The sequence below is a fragment of the Labeo rohita genome, unplaced genomic scaffold (genome assembly GCF_022985175.1).
Source record: "Labeo rohita strain BAU-BD-2019 unplaced genomic scaffold, IGBB_LRoh.1.0 scaffold_402, whole genome shotgun sequence".
NCBI classification, from domain to species: Eukaryota; Metazoa; Chordata; class Actinopteri; order Cypriniformes; family Cyprinidae; genus Labeo; species Labeo rohita.
Genome location: NW_026129320.1, coordinates 31,032 through 54,662, shown reverse-complemented (window position 1 = coordinate 54,662; position 23,631 = coordinate 31,032). Strand labels below are relative to the sequence as shown.

At 32.9% G+C, this 23,631-nt stretch overlaps 1 long non-coding RNA gene across 1 annotated transcript; it reads right to left on the bottom strand.

Moving 5' to 3' along the window:
* LOC127160615 (uncharacterized) lies at positions 1 to 21,877 on the bottom strand. The gene is made up of 3 exons (XR_007826803.1): positions 21,821 to 21,877; positions 541 to 613; positions 1 to 408 (listed from the first exon to the last, which is right to left on the bottom strand). It is a non-coding gene; the product is annotated as an uncharacterized LOC127160615 (long non-coding RNA).
* Between the last annotated feature and the right edge of the window lie 1,754 nt (positions 21,878 to 23,631).

Here is a 23,631-nt window from a genome sequence, read left to right as displayed (position 1 = left end):
AATATTCTGTTTTATTTTAATTCAATTCCAAATGTTAATTTAAAAACATTTTTAATTTCTGAAAATGTTTCCACATAAAACATGAAAACATTAGTTTAACAAACTTTTTATGGTTTTATTCCACTCTCAGTTCACAATATTGGCAGTACTAAATTTTAGGTGCTAACTCACCTTTTCTGAGGTTGAGCATTACATGCTGAATAAAATATAAAGTGCTTTTCATACACAGTCCAGGTGCAGGGCATAAATCAGTCTGAAAACAATGGACACAGAAGGCCTGAGATCGGTCAGTCCATCCATTACAAAATTATCTTCCAAGATGATTTTCACTCTAGATGGGTTTTGAGCTGTGGACTTTCTTGATCAACGCTGAGGATTCGTACTGGAGTCTGTCTTGTCAGCTGCATCCTAACAGAGGAGGAAACAGATTGACAAAGACATTATGAATAATTATGAGTTCTACAAGGACATGAACGCTTTTCCCAAGTTAGAATCTTGTAATTATGGTGATTACAACATGGGATGAATGCACTTACATACCTGGTTTACTGTAAAAAGAGCTGGCCTTTGAATTATCATCTGGGTGATGTCAGGCTTGTCAATGACAACTTTTCTGTGAAGAGCAAAAGTTCGTAAAAGAGCAAGTTAGTCTTTATAAGGGCATCTGACTTAATGGTTTGCATTTAATTGTGCAGTGTGCTAGTCAATAAAGTGATCATCCTCAGAATCAGAACAGGGGGCTGTTTCATAAAAGACGCTAAGAAAAGCAGGGATAAATGTCCAAAACCTGACTTGAAATAACCTAACAAATCGATCAGGACTAAAGCGGTTTTATAAACGACAATTTAAGCTCACACAATCTCACTAAATTGATCCAGATTCAGTGAGTCAAAATAATGTCAGCCCTTATGTCGATCATAGATCAAATCGATACACCGAGGCAAACAGCGAATATATTTGTGTTGTTTAATGCATTTAAGACATGGTGTTTTCCCCAGTGCATAGCGGACATGACACACAATACACTGAATACAGTCGGTTGTAGCCTATATTTTTATTTATTGGATTTATTTCAGTTGCATTTTTTGTATACTTTTATTTCTGAACTGGTAATAAAGTGAAATAATTGTATGTGAGAGACAAAGGGCTTATCTTAGCCTGACAGTTAGCCTGTTCTGGACCAGGTTAGTTTCCCAGAGTTACTGAGCTTGAGCTCTGGTAAATTTGCTTTCTGAAACCAAATCAAGTGACAATAAGTCAGACTAACTGAAATAAGCCTGGCTTATTTGGTAAACCTGTTTCATGAAACAGCCCCCAGGTCTCAGTCAATCCACGACATACAGCTGATCTGAAGTTTTGGTATGAAGGTGGCGTAAGTCTACAGTTTTTGTGCATAAAGTGACTTAAATGTATGTATATGTCTGATGTAAACAAGGAAATTGTTCCATTCTTGTATAAGTTCTTAGCTTAAGTCAGGACTATGCCTTAGTTAAATTAGGATATTTAAATAACTTTTATAAAAAGGCCTTAAAAACTTTACTGGTGTGCATCTTGAGACGACAATGGCACTGACATATTTTAAGATGCGTCAGTAAAGATATTTTCAGTTAAGACTGCTTGAACATGCATTTTAGTCTGAGACTAGCCTTAAGTCTTGTCTGTGAAAACGGGGGTAAAATGTTTAACACAGCTGTGCTCTCTTACAACAGTTCTGTGGATCATACTTACACTTCCAGAGATACAAATAAAATGAAATGTTTTATTTATTTAAAAAATGCAAATGTATTAAAAAATAAAAAGAAAGTTAGCCCCAAACAAGCCAACTTAACAGCAGTGCTCAATGTACATACTGTACACATACAATAGGATTGCAGAACTTGCCCTGAGCATGTAGCCTATGACAAGCTGTGTGTGTGTGTGTGAGAGAGAGAGAGTAGGCCTATACATTTAAACTTACGAATAACATTTTGTATCGCAAATGTTTTTTGCACATTTTGATGTCTTAATGACAGTGGTAGGGGCTCAAACTTAACTACACTAACTACTCACTAAAAAATGTTGGGTTAAAAATAACCCAACTAGTAACCCAACTATGGGTTGGTATAGCACCTTCCCATCTGTGGGTTATTTTAACCCAATGAATTGGGTTAAAATCCAGTTGGGTTAAAAGTAATCCAACAGTTGGGTTAATTATTTTGATTAATTTACATCAGTTTTTTTTTTTTTTTCTTTTTTTATTAATTAATTTATTTTTTAAATAAAATTACTTAATAAAAATACATTATAACACTACTCTGTATTCAAACACATATTTTATTTAAATATGCAAATAATAAATTTTTAACAAATATATTTTAAAATGTAATACAGTTTTAGTAAGTACAATAAATTCACACTGCAAATGTTTACAAAATAAGTGTACAAGAATGTTTAAATATATTACATTTAAAACACAAATATGCACATACAACTGACATATTTTCAAGATGTACACTGAATTCAAAACCAACAAATGTGTATGAATTCATATTCATTTATATCAACACATACACAAATGTGCACAAATGAAGCAAACATAACATACAAACCTTTATCAATAAAACCAAAAATAAAAAAATCATACAAGTAACAATAATAATAAAACAAAACAAATCTGCTGGCTGCTGGACTTACTGATAATCGGTAACATAAAAAGTTTTTACTAATCTCCAAATACAAAGGAAGAGGTAATGTGTTGAAAGAACTGGAACATTAAAGACTGTGCTGCAGATGGGTGCAGAGGAGCTTTGGGTAGTTGATGTCATACATGTAGAAATGTTTGAAACACAGATCCACTGCTTGTAGTAAGGTCTTCTGTTCCACTGCTTCACCGTTGAAAATGCTCAAAACCTGGGAGGAGTTGGAGTTAGTGCAGCAATGCTGGTGTCATCCGGTCGCATAAAACTTCCTTCATTGACTCCTTCCTCTGTGATAAGATGAAGCAGAAGAAGAAACATTTTACAGATAAACTAGAAAACTTTTTTTCATAATTGTTGGAACACCTACACTACTAATCAAAAGTTTTTGAACAGTAAGATTTTTTTTAAAGAATTCTTTTCTACTCACTAAACCTGCATTTATTTGATCCAAAATACAGTAAATTTAAAATATTTTTACTATTTTAAATAACTGCTTTCTATTTTAATACATTTTAAAATAATAGTAATTGTCCAGTGTTTTCAAAGCTGAATTTTCAGCATCATTACTCCAGTTTTCAGTGTCACATGAACCTTCAGAAATCATTCTAATATACTGATTTGCTACTCAAATAACACATTATTATTATTACTGAAAACACCTGAGTAGAATTTTTTCAGGTTTCTCTGGTGAATAGAATGTTCAGAAGAACAGCATTATCTGAAATAGATATATTTTGTAACATAAATGTCTTTATCATCACTTTTGATCAATTTAAAGCATCCAAATGATACCTAAATAAATAAATAAATACTGCCTCCAAGCTTTTGAATGTTACTAAAGCTTTTTTATTTTAGATAAATGCTGATCTTTGAATCTTTTTATTTATCAAAGAATCCTAAAAAAAAAAAACTAAACTGTTTTAAATATTGATAATAATAATAAAAATAATATATTTTAAAAAAATCTTAAGCAGCAAATCAGCATATTAGAATGATTTCTTAAAGATCATTTGACACTTAAGACTGGAGTAATGAAAATTAAGCTTTGATCACATTAAAAAACACTGAAAATTTTGCTGTCCAAAAACTTTTGACTGGTAGTGTATATGGATCACTGATCTAAATAGTTTACTTACCTTGAAATATTTCAGTTAATTGGCATGTGGATGTTTAATGTATGAGATTCCACTGTTGTAGTTTTCTCTTCACTGAAGAACCCAATGTCTAAAAATAAGTAAAAACACATTTAGTACACATTTAAAAAACATGCAAATCTGTCATAGCTTTATAAGAGAAATGGCTGTAGTTAGAGGCGATTCTAATATATGCATAACAATATTCAATATAAATAAACCATAAAAACACTTTTAGTGTAATTACAATTAGTGCTCGCTTTCAAACAACTGACGCTTGTCCTGTTTTGAGCAGCAGGTGTCGCCGTTGTGTCACGAACGATTGGAAGCAGTGAATCATTTTGCGAAGCGATTCGTTTAATTGATTCGAAACTTTGAAAAGCTTCGTTTCTCCCATCACGTCTTTCTTTTGGGAAAATCTGATTATTTTTAGACTTTTCTAAACAGAGAATTACAGAATTTAAGCGCATCTCTCTGAGCTGCCGCTGATACTGGACCGAAGTTTAATGGTCTGTGCGGAACGGTTTAAATTAACATTTAGCATTAGCTATTTCCCATAACGTAATGTGATAATCATTAGTGCGACCAAACAAACTGTAGTCAGAATATTACGTATACTTTATTACTGCTAGCGGCCTAACTGGGACAGCTAAGTTAAGTTAACGTTAACGTTAAGTTATTCATTTACAATGGAGCTCATTCTCCGCAGTAACGTTACTGACTAAAGGAAATTACAGCTTCGTTAAAAAACAAACATACAACAACAAAAGTTCAGTTTTAAAGTGAATTTCACGTTCTTCTTATAAGTATAATGTTATAAGAGTTATCAAAACCCTGTTACTCACCTCACACTGATGCAGCAGCAGCTTCTTCTGTCGTCAGTCACTGTCGACCGTTAAAATTTGAACTGTCGCCGCGGGAACAAATTAAACCCAACGCTGGGTTATTATTAAAAACAACCCAACGATGTTTAAAAAAATAACCCAACGTTTTAGAAAATAACCCAACATTGTGACCCAATATGTGTAACCCCTCTATTGGGTTAAAAAAATAACCCATCTATTTTTACTGTGTAGTAATGGAATTATGTAATTTAATAAAATAAAATCTGTTACAGTTAGTGAGAAACATTGTACAGTTAAATTACAGTTACTTAAGAAAATGTTAACAATTCACTCACATACAGATTTGATTTCCCAAACTGCATTGACTGGTCTAGACTCTAAAATATAAGACACCAATGTTTCAGGAGTTTAGGACACAGAACAGGAGTAATCAAATGTAATCAGTTACATTACTTTTAAAACACTTGAAATAATTATGCTACTTATTATATTTTTAATAGAGTAACTTCTGTAACCTATTACATTTCCAAAATAACCCTCCCAACAATGCTGATACGTTTGAAGTTTTGAAATATATAAAATTTATTTTATAAATTTGTCTTTTATCAGATTTACCCACGGTGCGATTTGTGAAAAAAAGCAGAGGGGGAATTGCCTTAAAAAAAACTTTTTCTCTCTACATTAGAGGGTGACATTTTTTCGGGAATCCCGCGGGTCACGGGATGGGAAACAAAATCACTAATAATCACGGGATTGGGACGGTATAGGAAAAAATGTCAGCGGGAGTGGGCGGGACCGGGAATCGTAACGCTATGAAACCCAACTTTATACACAAATATACCTTTTATATAAATAAACTATAAACGATATATTGTAATTTTGAACTTAATTCCAGTTGACCTGTCTCTTTATGCTCTCCTTCTGTATGCTTTGGTGTGGCTGGTTAAGCAATTGAGTTCATGACGGACAAATCGTTAACGACTGGTAATACAGCAGGACATCCAAATGCTCACCTATCATTCATCGACCATATGGCTTTTCATCTGAAAGATGTATGTAGAAAATTTTAGAAAACCCTAGAAAAATGTGCGCTATTGAAGTGTCAGTGCGAGTGTGGAAGCCGAATAGTAGCGCAGTACTGCATGACAGAGGCGCCGGTGCGCTCACTTGCTCTTAAAATACTGTCATTTTTGGTCATACAGATAAGAGTGATGGGCATCTTTCGAATTTGTAAAGACTCAACGTTTATTTGTGTGCACTTAGAAAAACAAGGAAACGTTGTGCTTTTGTAAACTAATTAAAGCAAAAAGGACACGCTTTCTGCCGTCTGTCTCTGTGAACTTGAGCGCGTCACTTCGAAACTCCGTGTTTACTTGCTTTAGAGACATGAAAAATATATCTATAGAGTGAAATGTCTACTTTCAAATGGACCAATTAAAATAGGAAACGTTTGCATGAATGATTTACCTGAAATTTAGTGTGTGCAATGCACACTGTGCATTTGTTTAAGATGGCTTTCGGTTCAATAAAAAAAAAAAAAAAAAAAAAAAAAAAAAAAACTATTCAACTAATGTAAAAAAAAAAAAAGTTACGGGCATATTGTGATCTATACTGTATTCTTTACTGTAACTGGCAGATTCCACCAAAAAAAAAAAAACATAATACGGGAGTGGGAGGGAATGGGAGTCATTCTTCCGGGATTGGGACGGGACGGGATTTTCTCCCAGTTTTTTCGTGGGATTGGGATGGGATGGGATTTTTTTTTTTTTTTTGTTGTGGGAGTGGGACGGAAGAGGATCGACTCCCGTGTCACCCTCTACTCTACATAGGCGGAGATTGAACCAACTCCAATAAAGCTATAGCCTAAGTAACCTGATGTTAGTGTAATCTGTTAACAACGCAATTAATATACCCGTCTTTTTAGGCAAGTACCAGATAATGAGTGTCATGTCAATGTTTTTAATACGATGGAAACTAACGTGATCACAATTTAATAAAAAAAACATTGTTAGCCCTATTAATTGTAATGATTTCATTTCAAACAACGAATAAATTATATAGAGAAAGCGAAGAAAGAACACAGTATCAACGGAGCTTTTTGAAACTCCGAATCAGTAAAACACTGCGTCGCAAAATGATTTCGAAGCCTCCAGTCGGATCACGAATCATTGGATTCAGAACGGGACTTAGAAGGGGGTTCGCGGGATGTTTTTATACCCACAGGGGATAAAACGATTCAGCAGAGGCAGGGATGCATAGACCAGAGTGAGAGAAATAGAGCGGGGAAAGTTATCCTTTTCTCAGCGTGAGAAATACAAGGTGTGGCGTGAGACTTGAGAGCCCTGACAGAAGTATATTCATCCGTTTTTGTATTTATACCGTTAATTAACTTAAACGTACTCGTTCAAACAATAGCCATGTCTCAAATAAACGTGGTAAATCATTGCACACACCGTATTAACTCCACCATTGTCTCTCCTCCGCTGAAATCGCGGCTGCGGTATGAGTAAAACCAGTTTACACTCCTCACAAACAACTTCGAGTGAAAAAAAGGAATAGACGAAAAAAAACATCACGTTTACTCGCTGGTCCGGTGTTCAAGCGCGGGTCTGTCCGCTGCAGGACAGTGACAAAACCAACTAGCTAACGGAGAAATGTCCCATCATTTAAACAAACAACAATTTTTGCCGAGCACAAACAGTTTTTTCGTGGGAAAGAAAGAACGATACAATGTAAATAGCGGAAAAGAACGTCCATAGAACTCTCTAAAACACAATTTCCACCTTCTCATCAAAGCTCCTTGAACTCTTGAACCGACACAGCACCAGTGTGGGTGAAGCGTGGTCACGAGATGAATTAATAATTTTAATTTAAGTTCATTAACTTAACCTTGATATTTTACATTTGTCAAAACAAAAATTTAGTTGAGCTCTCAATTATAAATATTTATATTTAACAATGTTTAGAACTAAAAAAAATATATAATTTGAAAAATAAAACAAAAAATTGTAAACTGAATTGAAAGACAAATTATTAATTGGATGAGGAACTGCTTGAAAAACTTTTTTCAGATGATTTAATAAGCTGTTGAAGCTTAGGTGATATGCCATTAATTATTCTAATAAATCAATACTGTTTTCTTTAATGAATTTTTCATAACTAATCAGAGTCCCACCAGTGTCTATATTGTTGAAATAAAGATGATATTCTTTTCTACACATTCTTTGTTAAATATGGTCCTGTTTTTATACAGAATATATTGATTATTCCAAACAATACATTTGTGAGGTGAAAAATTGTGCTTAAAAGCCAGTTTCCAAGAATCCAGTGCTTGCTGGTGAAAATCTGATAACTTGATTGGTAATTTATTACAGTTAAAATTACAATCTAGCTTTGTCCACATATAACGATAAAGCAGGGTAAACCATTCCTGAAATTCCTTCTGCTTTTGAGAGCAGTGTTCTTCCTTGTATAGTTCAGTCCCTTTGAAAGTATCTGTTAAAAATGTTTTTGTTTTCTGTAACTTTGGGGTAAAGTTGTTATCCAGTCTTTCCTTCACTGATTTTTTATTTGTTATTTCGAGATAATTCACTGATTGCTTGACCTTAATTCCATTGATGATGGTTTTGTTGAGTCATGAACAGTAAGTATTTCACTCTTGTCTGTGTTGATCAGGAGACCTAAAACTTTTGAAAAAAGATCCAGACATTTCAAAACACTCAGAACCTGGTTTTCATCTTTAAGAAAAATACATGTGTCATCTGCTAGCTGAGATATTAAAATTATATTATCACCTATTCTTATACCCTCAACATTAATACAATTTACAGTGTAAAGATTTAATAATTCTACTGCAATTAAGAATAACAAGGGGGAAATCGGGCAACCCTGTTGAATACCTACTGATCATGAAACACTTCGATGAACCTTCTGTGAGGGAAACACTACTGTTGATACCTTTGTATATAGTTCTTACCATATTCTTAAAATTTAATCCAAATCCAAATTGATCTAAGGCTGTATATATAAATTCATGTTCAATAGAGTCAAATGCCTTATAGAAGTCTAGGAATAGAATAATGGCGCCTTCTTCAATAAGCTCAGAATAGTCCATCATATCCAATACAAGACGTATATTATTAGAGATATGTCTACCCTTAATAAAGCCTGATTGTGTTATCAAAATAATATCTTCTAGACAGGGTTTAAATCTTTTTGCAAATAGAGAAGTTAACAATTTATAATCAGAATTGAGGAGAGTAATAACGCCAATTTTGCATATAACGATTATCTTTATTTGGTTTTGGAAAAAGTGTAATAAGACCTTGTTTCATAGATTCTATTAATTCACCAGAACTTAAACAGTCTTTAAATACAGAGAAAATCAAATCTCTTAGATCTTTCCAAAAAAAAGTTATATAAAATTCAAATTGTAAGTCATCAGGGCCAGGACTTTTATTTTTATTTTTATATTTATTTATTTATTTTTTTAATTTATTTGCAATGATCCCGAGCAAACCATCACCTGACTGGTTTAGATCTCTGGACTCCTCCATCTCTAAATTCCTTTGGAAAGGTAAACCCCCCGCGTATTAGCTTAAAAATGCTGCAAAAGACCAAGGATAAAGGAGGACTAGATCTGCCTAACTTTCACGCGTTCTTTATTTATTTATTTTCAGATGCAAATACAATCAGCAGACAATAAAGTTTGTTGGCAAAATGTAAAATATAAAGATATCAATTAATACAAAAGTAATATTTAATCAAGAAGGCTTCTCTAGAAACAACAATGAAGTTAAAAATAAATTCTGTCTCAGTCTCTCTTAAAAGTGTTTCCTAAATAAGAATGTTTCACAAAAGTAAAAAAAAAAAAAAAAAAAAAAAAAAAAAAAAAACCTTTCCTGCATAAAAAGATGAAGCAAACTACTAGTCATACATATTCATTATGATTAGATATTGCTCTTCAGTTTGATCTCTCTATTCAACATCACAGATGAAACTGCTACTTTATTCACTGTGTCAGATTTAAGTTCTGTCCCATGTTTTGGCTGCTTATGACTGATTAACACACAATATACTTTATTGGTTGACGTATTATTTTATTGACGAGGATGCGGTGTCAGAGCTGAAAATGCTGGATCTGAAGATGACCTACTTTCAGAAACTACTAGACTAACTAACTAAGTTCAAACATTAAACAGAACACACATAGTAATAACATAAAAACAATTACACAAAGTTCAAGCAATAACACAAATAAATAAAACAAATATATAAATGAATTGTAATGTGACTGTAAGCTCTGTTCTGTTCTGGCACTAGTCATGCTAGTTTTTGTGACAATTTAGAATATTTTTGACATGATTTTTGGTGTTTCCTCTCCTCCTCCTACCTTTGTCCAGTTAAAATTAAGAGACAATATTTTAATACAACTATTTTAATACAGTGCATTAGGGGGTGGAAATCTTTTGGAATCTCATGATTCAATTCAAACTGATTCTTGTGGTCATGATTCTTTTTAAAATTGATTCTCAATTTTGAATTTAAATTCAATATATGCATACATTTGACTTTAGATTTCATTGTAAACTTTTTAACTTCAACTTGATAATGGTAATTATTATTATTATAAAACACATTTAAACATTACAGAGACAAATCCCATGTTTATGTCGTGAGAACTATTAAATATGTTTGATCAACTACACTGTTATCTAACATAAATTAAATTTGTTTAAAAAAAACAGTTAGTTAACATAGAAAGTTAACAGTTAACTTTCAACAGTTAACATAGAAAGTTTCCTTTTTATTTGCTGCTTCAACTAAATTATTGCACAGCTTTAACCATTTTTCCTACTGCAACAAATCTAAAACTGCTTGAAGCTTTACAACCATATTGTTCTTTAGCCTCGTCAATGAGGAATAGAGAATAAACACCAACCTGTTTCTTTCTGGAGGTTCTGGATCTCTCATGTTCTCACTGTCCTTTAATAAACTCTGTCTGTGCAGATTTCACTTCTTCTTGATGCTTTGATGCTCATCTTCACTTGTAGGCTGATGGGAATCTTCCAGCATTTATTGCTGAACTGCAGTGGGAGGAGATTCACTAAACATGAATTTCTGTGTGGTAAAAGCATATCTCAGTTTGTTGTTGAACTTTATTTGAATAATTTACACATTAAAACATTTATGTTAATGGAGGCAACTGGCCTCCAACTTCTATCTTTGAAGAGACCATAGCCTAAGTGATGGCTCTTTGTAAATCATTATATTACTACATTACAAGTAACAGCAGAACAGAACAGCACATCCATGAAAAATGCTCATTCAGTAACACTGAACTCATATATGTGGTAATTCACACATTCTATGCATTTCTGTTTTGTCTGTCTTTCTATTGTTAACATTACAATCTATATTTCATCACAGCCCCCTCATATCTGTGTATGGAATATAAATAAATATAGAAAAGAACAATCAAAAATCATTCACATATAAATAACAATGAATTTGGAAAATGAAAGCATAAATGTCACTCATATGTAGAGTAATCAGAGAGAATCAGACAATTGGAGACTCGATTTAGAAAAGAGTTGAAACAACCGAAAAGAGCCAAATTCCACAAAGAGGCCCAGGATAACCAGACGACATCATAAATCTGTCCATGATACGAACCAACTAAATAGGAGCTTAAAACAGCTTGCAGCATTAAAACAAAACAACACTGATTGATAATTTCAACTCAGGAAGGAGATTGTCAAATTTGGGGCAAGTAACCAGATTAATGGTCAAAGGGATGCACAGCATGAGCAGCACACGTAAATCCATCATGAATATCATGAGCTAAAGACTTAATTGTGTGGTTTTTCCCCACCCAAGACAAGGACCAGACTGAGATTCCTTCTGTAGCCTTTTGACCTTTGTGTCTCAGGCAGAACATACTCTCTGTTCACAGAATGACACAAAAACTGTCTTGTCATGTATATACTCTATGCACCTAAATGATGCTAAAAGGACTTATGAGCAACTAATCATTTCTATGCATAACACACTATGTATTATGTATGTAATAGGGATGCAGCAATACAGTTAGTCCACGGTTCAATACGGTTTTGCATCTATTGTACACTCTGTACACTGGAAAAAGCGTGGATTATTATATGTCTGCTTAATATTTTTTTGAGAGAGGTATAATTTTTCCGATTTTTACGCAAAATAGAACGTGTTTCATTCATATTGGACACCAGAGGGCGCCCTCGAGCACAAAATTCACACATGTGTCAAAGAAGCAGCACTGATTATGTTCTGTTCCAGTTTCTCTAATATTGGTAAAGGCATCGCTATTGCTGTAACTGAATAAAACAAGATATAACGTTAAAAGTTCTGAATGTTGAAATGTAAGGACAATAAACACTGGTCTGCAGTAATATATGGTTTATCTGTGTTCTTCAAGCCATCTCGGGTATTTGTAAGTTTGGTATTTTGTAAGCCATCAACATACAGTATAGCAGATATTGTCTGCCTCATTCTGTGATGAGAAGCCAATGTTATTTCAAACACTCGACTGATGCTGTGAAGTAAAAATAAGTTATAATGTTCTCTTTTGTTGGACAAAAGGTTTAGAAAGACTTATCACTGCATTTCACCAGAATGGAAGATGCTCTGCGTGTGTTGCTTTTTCAAATATAAACGAGGCATTTCCTCATCTCAGCACGTAAAATCATGGCACACACGCAGCAAATCTCAAGAGAAATAAAACAAGGACATTTTTAAAATGCAAAACCGAAAAACCGCAATTTACAAGCGCGTATTGAACCGTGGATGTCGTACCGAACAGTTTGATATTATATTGAGTATTGTGACAGTCCTAGTGTAAACACACAACAACTAACCGGCAACCTGTCAAAATAAAAGTTATGTTTAACATGTAATAGAAATGTAGTAGTCTTGTATTACTTTTGTACAGTATCATGTACGTGTTTAAATATTCCTATTTCTGGCAACTTTAAATAAAACAATTAAATGCAGAAATTATAATAATAACAACAAAAAAAGTTTGTTTGGCAGCAAATAAAAGGGTTTAATTTTCTTTTCATTAAAAATAAATAAATGTTTAATGCCTGTATTTGATTATCAGAAAAATTAAAACAGAAAGAAAAAAAAAAAGATTGTAGTGCCCTATTGTTTAAAATGTTGAAATTGAGATTTTTCGACTTATTTTTTAATATAAATGTTTGTTATTACACAGAGAGTAATGTACCAAAAAAAGTACCGTGCTGTACCATACCGTACCTCCCGCAAATTTGTCATTATAAAGTTTGGTCTGTTTTGAGGTCTCAGGTTGTTTTTCAATTGTTGCACTGAAGTATTGAAATATTGACATTTTTATTTATTTATTCAGCTGGTTATTTCTTTATTTTATTTTTGTATTTTATTGTACTTCAATTCTTTTAGCTAAAACCAAAAGATTCTTGCCATACTGTTCTTGTAATAAATGGAAAGCAATGACTCCTCCCCTTTTTTTGCCGTTCCATGACTCCAAAACCGTCAGTGATCCGAACCGTGAGTTTTGAAATTTGTTGCACCACTATTTTATAGTTGTGTTTGGTATGTATGAAGTTGCTTTAAATGTTTCTATCAATCATTTCTTTGTCAAATGTATTATATCTGCAAGAGCAGGAAAATTCGGACCATGTGACTGATAAGATAACATGTTGATTTATGTTTTGGGAGGCGAAACATGGCAATATCCCGAGTTAAGACGACATCTAACTGGTCAAGACACTATTTGTGATGTGCCCAAAAGCCGAGTTTAAATACTCAGGACACCATAAAATTTTGCTTTTAGCTATTTGTCTTAACCATGCTCTTAGCCATTGTTTTTCGTTACTTTTAAACATTGCTTTTAGTTTGGGTTCTCAGGCATGCTTTTTGCCATAATTTTTGTCTCTGCTTTTTGCATTCTTTGAGCACACCCTGGCTTGCGTGCCAGTCACTCCTCTAAAACGGAAACATGAGGAGATTGTTGCACTTCTTTCTTTTACTCTAGTATATTTTCTTTCCATTGAGAGTTTTGTGTTCCAAGTTCAGTTTTCCCTGTAAGCCATGATCCAGACATTTGTCCCCACCTTAAAACTGACATCCACGACTCCACACCATCCTCCAGCCAATGCCCAAGACTAAACTAAACTCTGCAGGAAGGTTGAACAGGGTTGGGCACCCCTGCCTTAACACAAAGACAACACAAGTACAACCTCCAGATTCTAGTTGAACTGGTGCATTTAATATAAAGTATAATAGCCCTATTAATATTGATATATTCCCGTACAGTTTAATTGTAATGACTTTATGAATTTCCTCACTGATAAAATAAAAACATCAGAAATGCAATAACAAATGTAGGTTCTCCAGAGTCTAATACATCAGCTTCTTTCAACACACTCAAAGAAAAACTGCAGTACTTTACAACTATAGAACAGGAAGAGTTAAATAAACTCATCACTGTGTCTAAACCAACAACATGCCTATTAGATCCTGTACCCGCTAAATTACTGAAAGAATTGTTACCTGTGGTAGAAGAACTGCTTCTCAATATTAACTCATCATTATCTTTAGGTCACGTCCCTAAACCATTCAAACTGCCGGTTATTAAGCCTCTTATTAAGAAACTACAACTAGGCCCTAGTGAACTGGCAAATTACAGACCCATTTCTAATCTTCCATTTATGTATAAAATTTTAGAAAAAAACTGTATCTGCTCAATTGTGCTCCTTCTTGCAAAACAATGATCTTTATGAAGAATTTCATCAGGTTTCAGGCCCCATCACAGCACAGAAACTGCACTTGTTAAAATCACTAATGACTTGCTTGTTGCGTCAGACCAAGGCTGCATCTGCACCGTGTAATCATGATCTCTAGACTGGACTATTGTAATGCACTACTAGGTGTTTGCCCTGCATCTTCAATAAACAAGCTACAGTTAGTCCAGCTAGAGTCCTTACAAGGTCAAGAAAATATAAACATATTAACCCAATTTTACAGTCTCTGCACTGGCTCTGCATCAGTTACAAAATATTACTTATTACCTATAAGGCCCTTAATGCTTTAGCTCCTGTGCTACAACGCTACAATCCATCACGCTCCCTAACGTCACAAAAGTCTTCTGGACTGTTAGAGCTTTTTTGCATTTGTCTCCAAAACTCTTTAATAACCTGGTATTGTGCAGGTTATTCAGACACACTCTTCTGTTTAAATCTAGATTAAAGACACATTTCTTTAGCTGAACATTCACATAATCTCATAACCGTATGTAATGCCTTTTTCGATGCACATCAAAGCTTCAATGAAAAAGACTTTCAAACAATTTCTGCCGAACAGCAGCGCTGATGCAAACCTGTTAAACGCAGCATGAGAGAGATCGAAAATGAAGGAAGCATGAGAACTGCAAAGTAGTCTCCATTTCGTGCACAACTTGAAGAAACTACAACAGGTAAAGCTGTCAGCTGTGTGCATATTGGCAATATTGGTAACAATTCTCATTTATAATCGATACTATGGCTTCTTGTTATGAAGATCTTAGTCTATATGCTGTGTTCTGTTAATGTGCTGACTTCAAATTATTTGTAGTGCACTTGCCGTCCAGTTATTGAAAAAAAGCTTTGTTACCTTTTAATAAACAAAGTATCAGGTTTAAAATTATGCCAAATTCATAACGAAATTCAAAAAATAAATACAGTTTTGGCACTCTTTAATGAAAGTAAAATATTCTTGCTTGGGTTTATAAATGATTTACCTTACAAATCTACAGTGGCCGAGAAGTGCAAAACAAATCACAATTCTGAAAACAAAATAAATTACAAACCCGAATGCAAATCTAAAAAAATCCAAAATAAGTCAGAAAAAACAATGACAAATCAGAAAACACGGGACTTGCAACAAACTGCATGATTTTCTGTTCCACTACAGACCTACTCCGAAAAATAATGTAGAAACTTAAAATTTTCTGTAAAGCCGCTTTTAAAAGATTTGTTGAAAAGCGCTATACAAAAAAAAAAATACTAATGATAACAATAACTCAGCATCCACTCTCTTCTCTTAACCAGTGGCCTGTAGCACGAAGCTGTTTACCCAGGTAAGTTCACGTTTAGTTTGAGCAAACCTTAAGTTTTCAGGCTCAAGAAGGTGGACTGGTTTTCAGCAGGTTTCGTCACCATAGTAACTTACACTACACAGTTACTTTTTATTCTGGGTCAGAGATCACAAACCCAAACTAGACCAATCAGCTGTGAGTAAAGTGACATATATCTGATGCAATGAAGCCACTCCCCTGTGTCTCTAGCTCCAAATTAAAGCAGTTTACAGTCAAAGAATTTTAGAAATAAAATTGTCCAACTTTTGCTTATTTTTTATATTTAGATTATATTAATTGTAATTGATATTGTAATTCATATAACATATTCATATACACTGCTGCTCAAAAGTTTGTGATCAGTAAGAATTGTAATGTTTTTTTTTAAGAAGTATCTTATGCTCATCAAGGCTGCATTTATTTGATCAAAAATACAGAAAAAAAAGTAATATTTCAAAATGTTATTACAATATATTTTTTTATATACTTTAAAATATAATTTATTCCTGTGATGCAAAGCTGAATTTTCATCAGCTGTTAGTCCAGTCTTAAGTGTCACATTCTTTAGATTCTTCACTTTTTTGGAACCTGTGTTTTTTTTTTTTTTTTTTTTTTCAGGATTCTTTGATAAACAACAAGTTAAAAAGAACAGCATTTTTTCAAAATATAAATCTTTTTTTATCAATGTAAATCTATGCTATCACTTTTTATTAATTTAACACATCCTTGGTGAATAAAAGGATTTAATTTCTTTCAAAAAAAAAAAAAAAAAAAGAAAGAAGAAAAAATCTACTGACCCCAAACTTTTGAACAGTAGTGTATATTGTTAGAAAAGCTTTTCTATTTTAAATAAATGCTGTTCTTTTAAACCTTTTATCAATCAAAGAATCCAGAAAAAAAGTATCACAGGTTCCAAAAAAATATTAAGCAACACAATTGTTTTCAACATTGATAATAAATCAGCACATTAGAATGATTTCTGAACTATCATGTGACACTTAAGACTGGAGTAACAGCTGATAAAAATCCAGCTTTGCATCACAGGAATAAATTATATTTTAAAGTGCATTAAAACAAAAACCATTGTTTTATATAGTAATAACATTTTGCAATATTACTGTTTTTTTCTGTATTTTTGATCAAATAAATGCAGCCTTGATGAGCATAAGAGTCTTCTTTAAAAAAAAACATTACAAGTCTTACTGATCCCAAACTTTTGAGTGGCAGTGTAATTATTATATCAAGTGGCAATTAATTTTAAGCTTTGTATTTGAATTAAATTAAATTAAATTAATATGTACATACAGATAGCTTTAAAATTAGACACTGATTGCCTTGATTTCACCGGTTGGGCTAAAAGCAGACAACACATAGTCCATCCAACTCACAGCTAAAACGTGGCTACATATATATCATGTCATGAAATGACACTGACATCTTAGTAGATATTATTGACACTGCAAACATGATGGTATATCAACCATCTCATGCGCTGCCTGACCAAAAACTACAATGAATCAGATTTGACTATGAGTGGGCTACAAATATCCGGTCTGACTACGAGCTAAATCTCGGCTACAAACAGGCTACACATAGAACATGTCAAAGAAATGAAATCAAACACATTGTAAACGCTGTTCACTTTGCTTACGTGATGGAATATCATACATCTCTCAAGTTATTTTGCCAAAAAAATGACATGTATCCAAATTCAAGGTTTTTGGGCTAGAAGGGGGTCACACATAGCCGGACTATATCGGGTCTATAGTGAACCGAGATGGTGAACTGACGGCTATTGCTTGCTGGGAGGAATATTATGACTTTTGTTTGACTTAGAGTCTTAGAATACAGTTGTCCATAAATGAACCTTCAACATAAATAAAATGGCCAATATGGTACTGGACTGCAAGAGATTCTTGTATTCAAACAACCACTGTACTGAAGAAGAAGAAGAAGAAGAAGAAGAAGAAGAAGAAGAAGAAGAAGAAAAGGTTTACACAAAACCCAAACCAAAAACAAATCAAATGTACTAAACAAAAATCATTCCACCCAAGCATAAAACACCGCAAACCAACAAAAGAAAACTTAAGTACATGGAAAGTTCAACAAAAACCTGTCAAGACCATAAGATTACAATAATATGGCCAATCATTAAGCCCAAATAACATACAGACATAAGATCATGTTAATATGAACACCCATAGACTTGAATGGACCTCTGTTACCAACTGCAATGAATGGTCAAATAAACAAAAACCAAAACAAAATGGTGGGGAAAAAAAACAGTGGCGCACAGTGCAGCAATCAGCATAAAGCCTGCAATTTAAACATAACATTTTGTCTTCAGTAAACATATTACATACTTAATGAACATTATAAACAATTTATAAATAGCACCACTGATTAAAATATTCCCACAAAACATAATACATCACATTATTATTGTACCTTAACAACAATTATTAAATAACCCTCTTAATAAAAGATGCTCATACCTCAGCCCATATAATGGACTAAACTGTAGCAGGCGAACACCTCATGGAGGGGAATCAGGCGCAGTGCTAAACTGTAAAGACAATCACTTCCTTAGAGAGGAGAGGACCGGTGCACAACAACTGTGGATTTTAAAACAATCCCAGTATATTAAAAATGATACACAATCCTTCAGTGCACCAACTTCGGTCCACAATATTTACACTCATACCCATTAAATATATAAGAGGCATGGGTACAGCCATTAATCAATAATACCATCATTATCCACCGAAGTATAAACAAAATACACAATATAGCGTGAAAAATATACAAATACAATAACTTGGATTAATATAATGACACCAATTACAGGAGATCACTGGCAAATCTGAGGCAACCGTGCAAAAATATTTTACATATTTATTTTACACCAAAGCTCTGACACTTGTTTTCCAAGATATTTTATATAAACAAAAAATGTTTCTATTTGAAAGAAACTGCCTGCGATCGCTGACTGGTATCTGAAGTTAATGTTTATTAATATAAAATGTATCTGACATTTTATATTACAGGAGATCGCTGGCAATTTTTGGGGTAACCGTTCAAAAATATGAAATATATTAATTTTACACCAAAGACCTCACACTTTTTTCAAGTTATTTTATATGAACAAAAAAATATTTCTATTTAAAAGTTAATGTTTATTCATATAAAATGTATCTGAGGCCAATTACAGGAAATCTCTGGCAAGTTTTGGGGTAACCGTTAAAAAATATTTAAAATAATTATTTTACACCAAAGACTTCACACTTTTTTCACGTTATTTTATATGAACAAAAAAAATTTTTCTTTTTGTAAGAAACTGCCTGCAATTGCTGACTAGTACCTGAAGTTAATGTTAATTCATATAAAATGTATCTGACGCCAATTACAGGAGATCGCTTGCAAGTTTGGGGCAACCGTTCAAAAATATGAAAAATATTTATTTTACACCAAAGACCTGATACTTTTTTTCCCCAAGTTATTTTATATAAACAAAAAATTTTTCTATCCGAAAGAAACTGTCTGCGATTGCTGACTGGTACACTGTAAAAAATGACCGTGAATTTAACGGTAAAAATACTGTAAAAATGCTACAGTAAAAATCTGTTAAATGGTTAACAGTAAAAGGCCGTAAAATTTACAGTGAACAGTGAAATTTACCGTAAACCGACATTCCCAGAATTCCCGGTTACATTTTTTTTTTAATGTTTTTTTGTTGAAATAACCCTTTCTCCTTAGTTTTTTCTTATCAGTTTTGTACATTAGGGTTCTATGTTACATCTAATGTTGTTAAATTAATGTTTATGCATTATTTCAGTTTCATGTGTGTTACCATGATGGTGTTTAGTGTTTGTGTGAATGACCCTGTGCACCTTCTATATATTAATATATAAAAGCTGTTTGTGATGAGCTTTGGTTCATCATGTGATTTTTCTCATCACCACCTGCTTTTGGTGGTTATCAGTATATTACAAAGGTATAAAACAGATTTCAGTACTTCAATAGGTTGATGCATTATCATTATATTAGTTAATGAAATTACGGTATTTACCTGTAAATTTAAGTGAAAACCGCAAAACATAAAATGTTGCTACCATATTTTTTAAGGTAAAATTCTGGCAACCACAGCTGCCAGTTTTTACCATAAATTTTACGGAATATTTTTTGTTTATTCATATAAAATGTATCTGAGGCCAATTACAGGAAATCTCTGGCAAGTTTTGGGGTAACCGTTCAAAAATATGAAAAATAATTATTTTACACCAAAGCCCTGACACTTTTTTCAAGTTATTTTACATAAACAAAAATGTTTCTTTTTGAAAGAAACTGCCTGCGATTGGTGACTGGTATATGAAGTTAACGTTTATACATGTAAAAAAATATATAAAGCCAAATACAGGAGATCCCTGGAAAGTCTCGGGTAACCGTTCAAAAATATGAAAAATATAAATTTTACACCAAAGCCCTGACACTTTTTTCAAGTTATTTTATATGAACAAAAAATGGTTCTTTTTGTAAGAAACTGCCTGCGATCGCTGACTGGTATCTGAAGTTAATGTTTATTAATATAAAATGTATCTGATGCCAATTACAGGAGATCACTGGCAAGTTTTGGGGTATCCGTTAAAAAATATTTAAAATATTTATTTTACACCAAAGCTCTGACACTTTTTTTCTCCCCCAAGTTATTTTATATGAACAAAAAAATTTCTATTTGAAAGAAACTGCCTGCGATTGCTGACTGGTATCTGAAGTTAATGTTTATTAATATAAAATGTATCTGACGCCAATTACAGGAGATCGCTGGCAAGTTTTGGGGTATCCGTTAAAAAATATGAAAAATATAAATTTTACACCAAAGCCCTGACACTTTTTTCCAAGTTATTTTATATGAACAAAAATGTTTATATTTGTAAGAAACTGCCTGCGATTGCTGACTGGTATCTGATGTTAATGTTTATTAATATAAAATGTATCTGACGCCAATTACAGGAGATCGCTGGCAAATCTGAGGCAACCTTTCAAAAATATTTAAAATATTGATTTTACACCAAAGCCCTGACACTTTTTTTCCAAGTTATTTTATATGAACAAAAAATGTTTCTATTTGAAAGAAACTGCCTGCGATCGCTGACTGGTATCTGAAGTTAATGTTTATTAATATAAAACGTATCTGAAATTAATGTAAAATTATTGTATATAGGAAAAATTAATGTATATTAATTTTACACCAAAGACCTGACACTTTTTTCAAGTTATTTTATATGAACAAAAAATGTTTTTATTTGACACAAACTGCCTGCGATTGTTGAAAAGTATCATAAGTTAATTTTTATTAATATTTAATGTATTTGAGGCGAACTCCTAGAGATCGCTGGCAAGTATAATGTAACCTCACCAAAATTATGAAATGTATTAATTTGACACCAAAGCACTGACACACTTTTCAAGTTATTTTATATGAAAGGAAATGGTTTTATTTGACATAAACCGCCTGGTGTCTAAAGTTAATGTTTATAAATATTTAATGTATTTGAGGCGAACTCCTGGAGATCGCTGGCAAGTATAATGTAACCTCACCAAAAAAAAAAAAAAAAAAATTAATAATAATAATAATAATAATAATACTAAAATTTAAAAAAAAGTATATTTTTGACACCAAAGCGCTGGCAGTTTTTTCAAGTTATTTTATATACACAGAAAATGTTTTTATTTGACACAAACTGCCTGCGATTGCTATTATTAAAATAACAGTAATTTTTTAACATTAACGCAATTCAGTGACTGAGTAACAGCACACTCTACTTTCAACCTCAAGCAATCAAGTTAATCATTAACCAGTTAACCAGGTGAAGGCCTCAGCTAAACCTGTAGTGCGCAGTGAATCAGCTTCATTTACTGTAACTGAACACGAGCACACAAATGCAGTAAACCATCCAGTAATCACACATCTATTCTAACACAACTAAACAGGGAAATGTTCCACAGACCATCTTTAACTAACACTAGTGATGTTACCTTCAACAAGGATGCTCCAAAGCTTGTATCAAAAAATGACACATTTCACATTGAAGTACTGCATCAGAGCTTGATTCGTTTTAAGAAAAGCACGTGATCTATGACGTCCGAAGCTTCATTCACCTGAAAACCATGCGCTTTAAAATCCTTTATCACTTGAATTAAGATTATAATAAGTAAGGGATACATCTTTATTTTGCAATAACAACTGGATGGACGTACATTATCCCATTTATTACACAGTTGCTTGTTGAGTCCACATAACCAGGATGACCTCATCAAGAAATTGTACACATAATATTGAATTGAGTTTTAATATTTTAATAGCTAACCAAATCCAAAGCTTCCACTAAGAAAAATTATCAAGCGTATAGGCCAACGTAAGTTTTCCGGATGAGTCTGTGTTATTAGCTTTTACCAGTTGTTATCGAAGAATAACATACCTTGGAATGTGATGACTGACCAATCAGAATCAAGTATTCCGTAAAGCCGTGTAATAATTTAATTTAAAGCACAGCCACCACAAATTCTGACTCTTATTAACTTATTTTTAGATCATTTTAGATCATTCTAAGGTTAAATTCAGATTTGAAATCATAACAAGAAATAGTTTAATAGCTGTGATACTGGTTTTGAAATCAAATGTTTGCATAGTTATGACAGGAAACACTGCCATCTAACAACGCCCTGGAAAAAAAAACAATTTATCTTAAAATCTAAAGTATATGCAAAAACCCAAATAGGAAATAAAATAGTTATTGAATAAGCATGTGTCCTATTCTGCAATCAGTGCAGTTTATAAAAGTAGACAATTAAATCTGTATGTGGGTGTATTTGTGTGAAATTCAGATGTAACCCCCTTTGTAATCATTAACATTTTTCAAAAGTAACTGTAATTTAATTACATATTTTTTTCTCAGTAACTGTAGCTAATTACAATTACATTTATTTTGTAATTAAATTACATAATTCCGTTACATGTAACAAGCTACTCCCCAACACTGGTTATGAGTACTAATAGAAGTAAGTGACCAATAAATGTAAGTAATTAGAGAGAGAGAAAGAGAGAGAGATTTAATTAGGAGGATTTATTTTTGTTTTCTCTGTCTTCCGTCTGGGCTTTACACTCCCAGTAAATGGCAGGAATGCACATACAGCTGCATTGCCAGCTGTCATTAAAAAGTCAAGACAAAGCAGCTTCAGTTGTGCTCTAGCTAGAAGAAGAGGAAGTTGAAAACAGTTGTGATGATGTGAAATGAAATATACCCATGATACTTATGACTGGTTTTGTGGTCCAGGGTCACAAATGTGTATCAATTCATATTCATTTATATCAACACATACACAAATGTGCACAAATAAAGCAAACATAACATACAAACCTTTATCAATAAAACAAAAATAAAAAATCATACACACAAGTAATAATAATAATAAAACAAAACAAATCTGCTGGCTGCTGGACTTACTGATAATCAGTAACATAAAAAGTTTTCACTGATCACCAAATACAAAGCTTCTAAGGAAGAGGTAATATGTTGAAAGAACTCTTGAAATATCAAAGACTGTGTGCTGCAAATGGGTGCAGAGGGCTTTGGGTAGTTGATGTCATACATGTAAAAATGTTTGAAATACAGATCCACTGCTTGTAGTAAGGTCATCTGCTTCATTGCTTCACTGTTGAAAATGCTAAAAACCTGGGAGGAGTTCTTGGAATTAATGCAGCAATCCGGTGTCATCCAGTAGCTTAAAACTTTCTTCATTCACTTTCTTCATTCAATCTTTTTATTTATCAAAGAATCCTGAAAAAA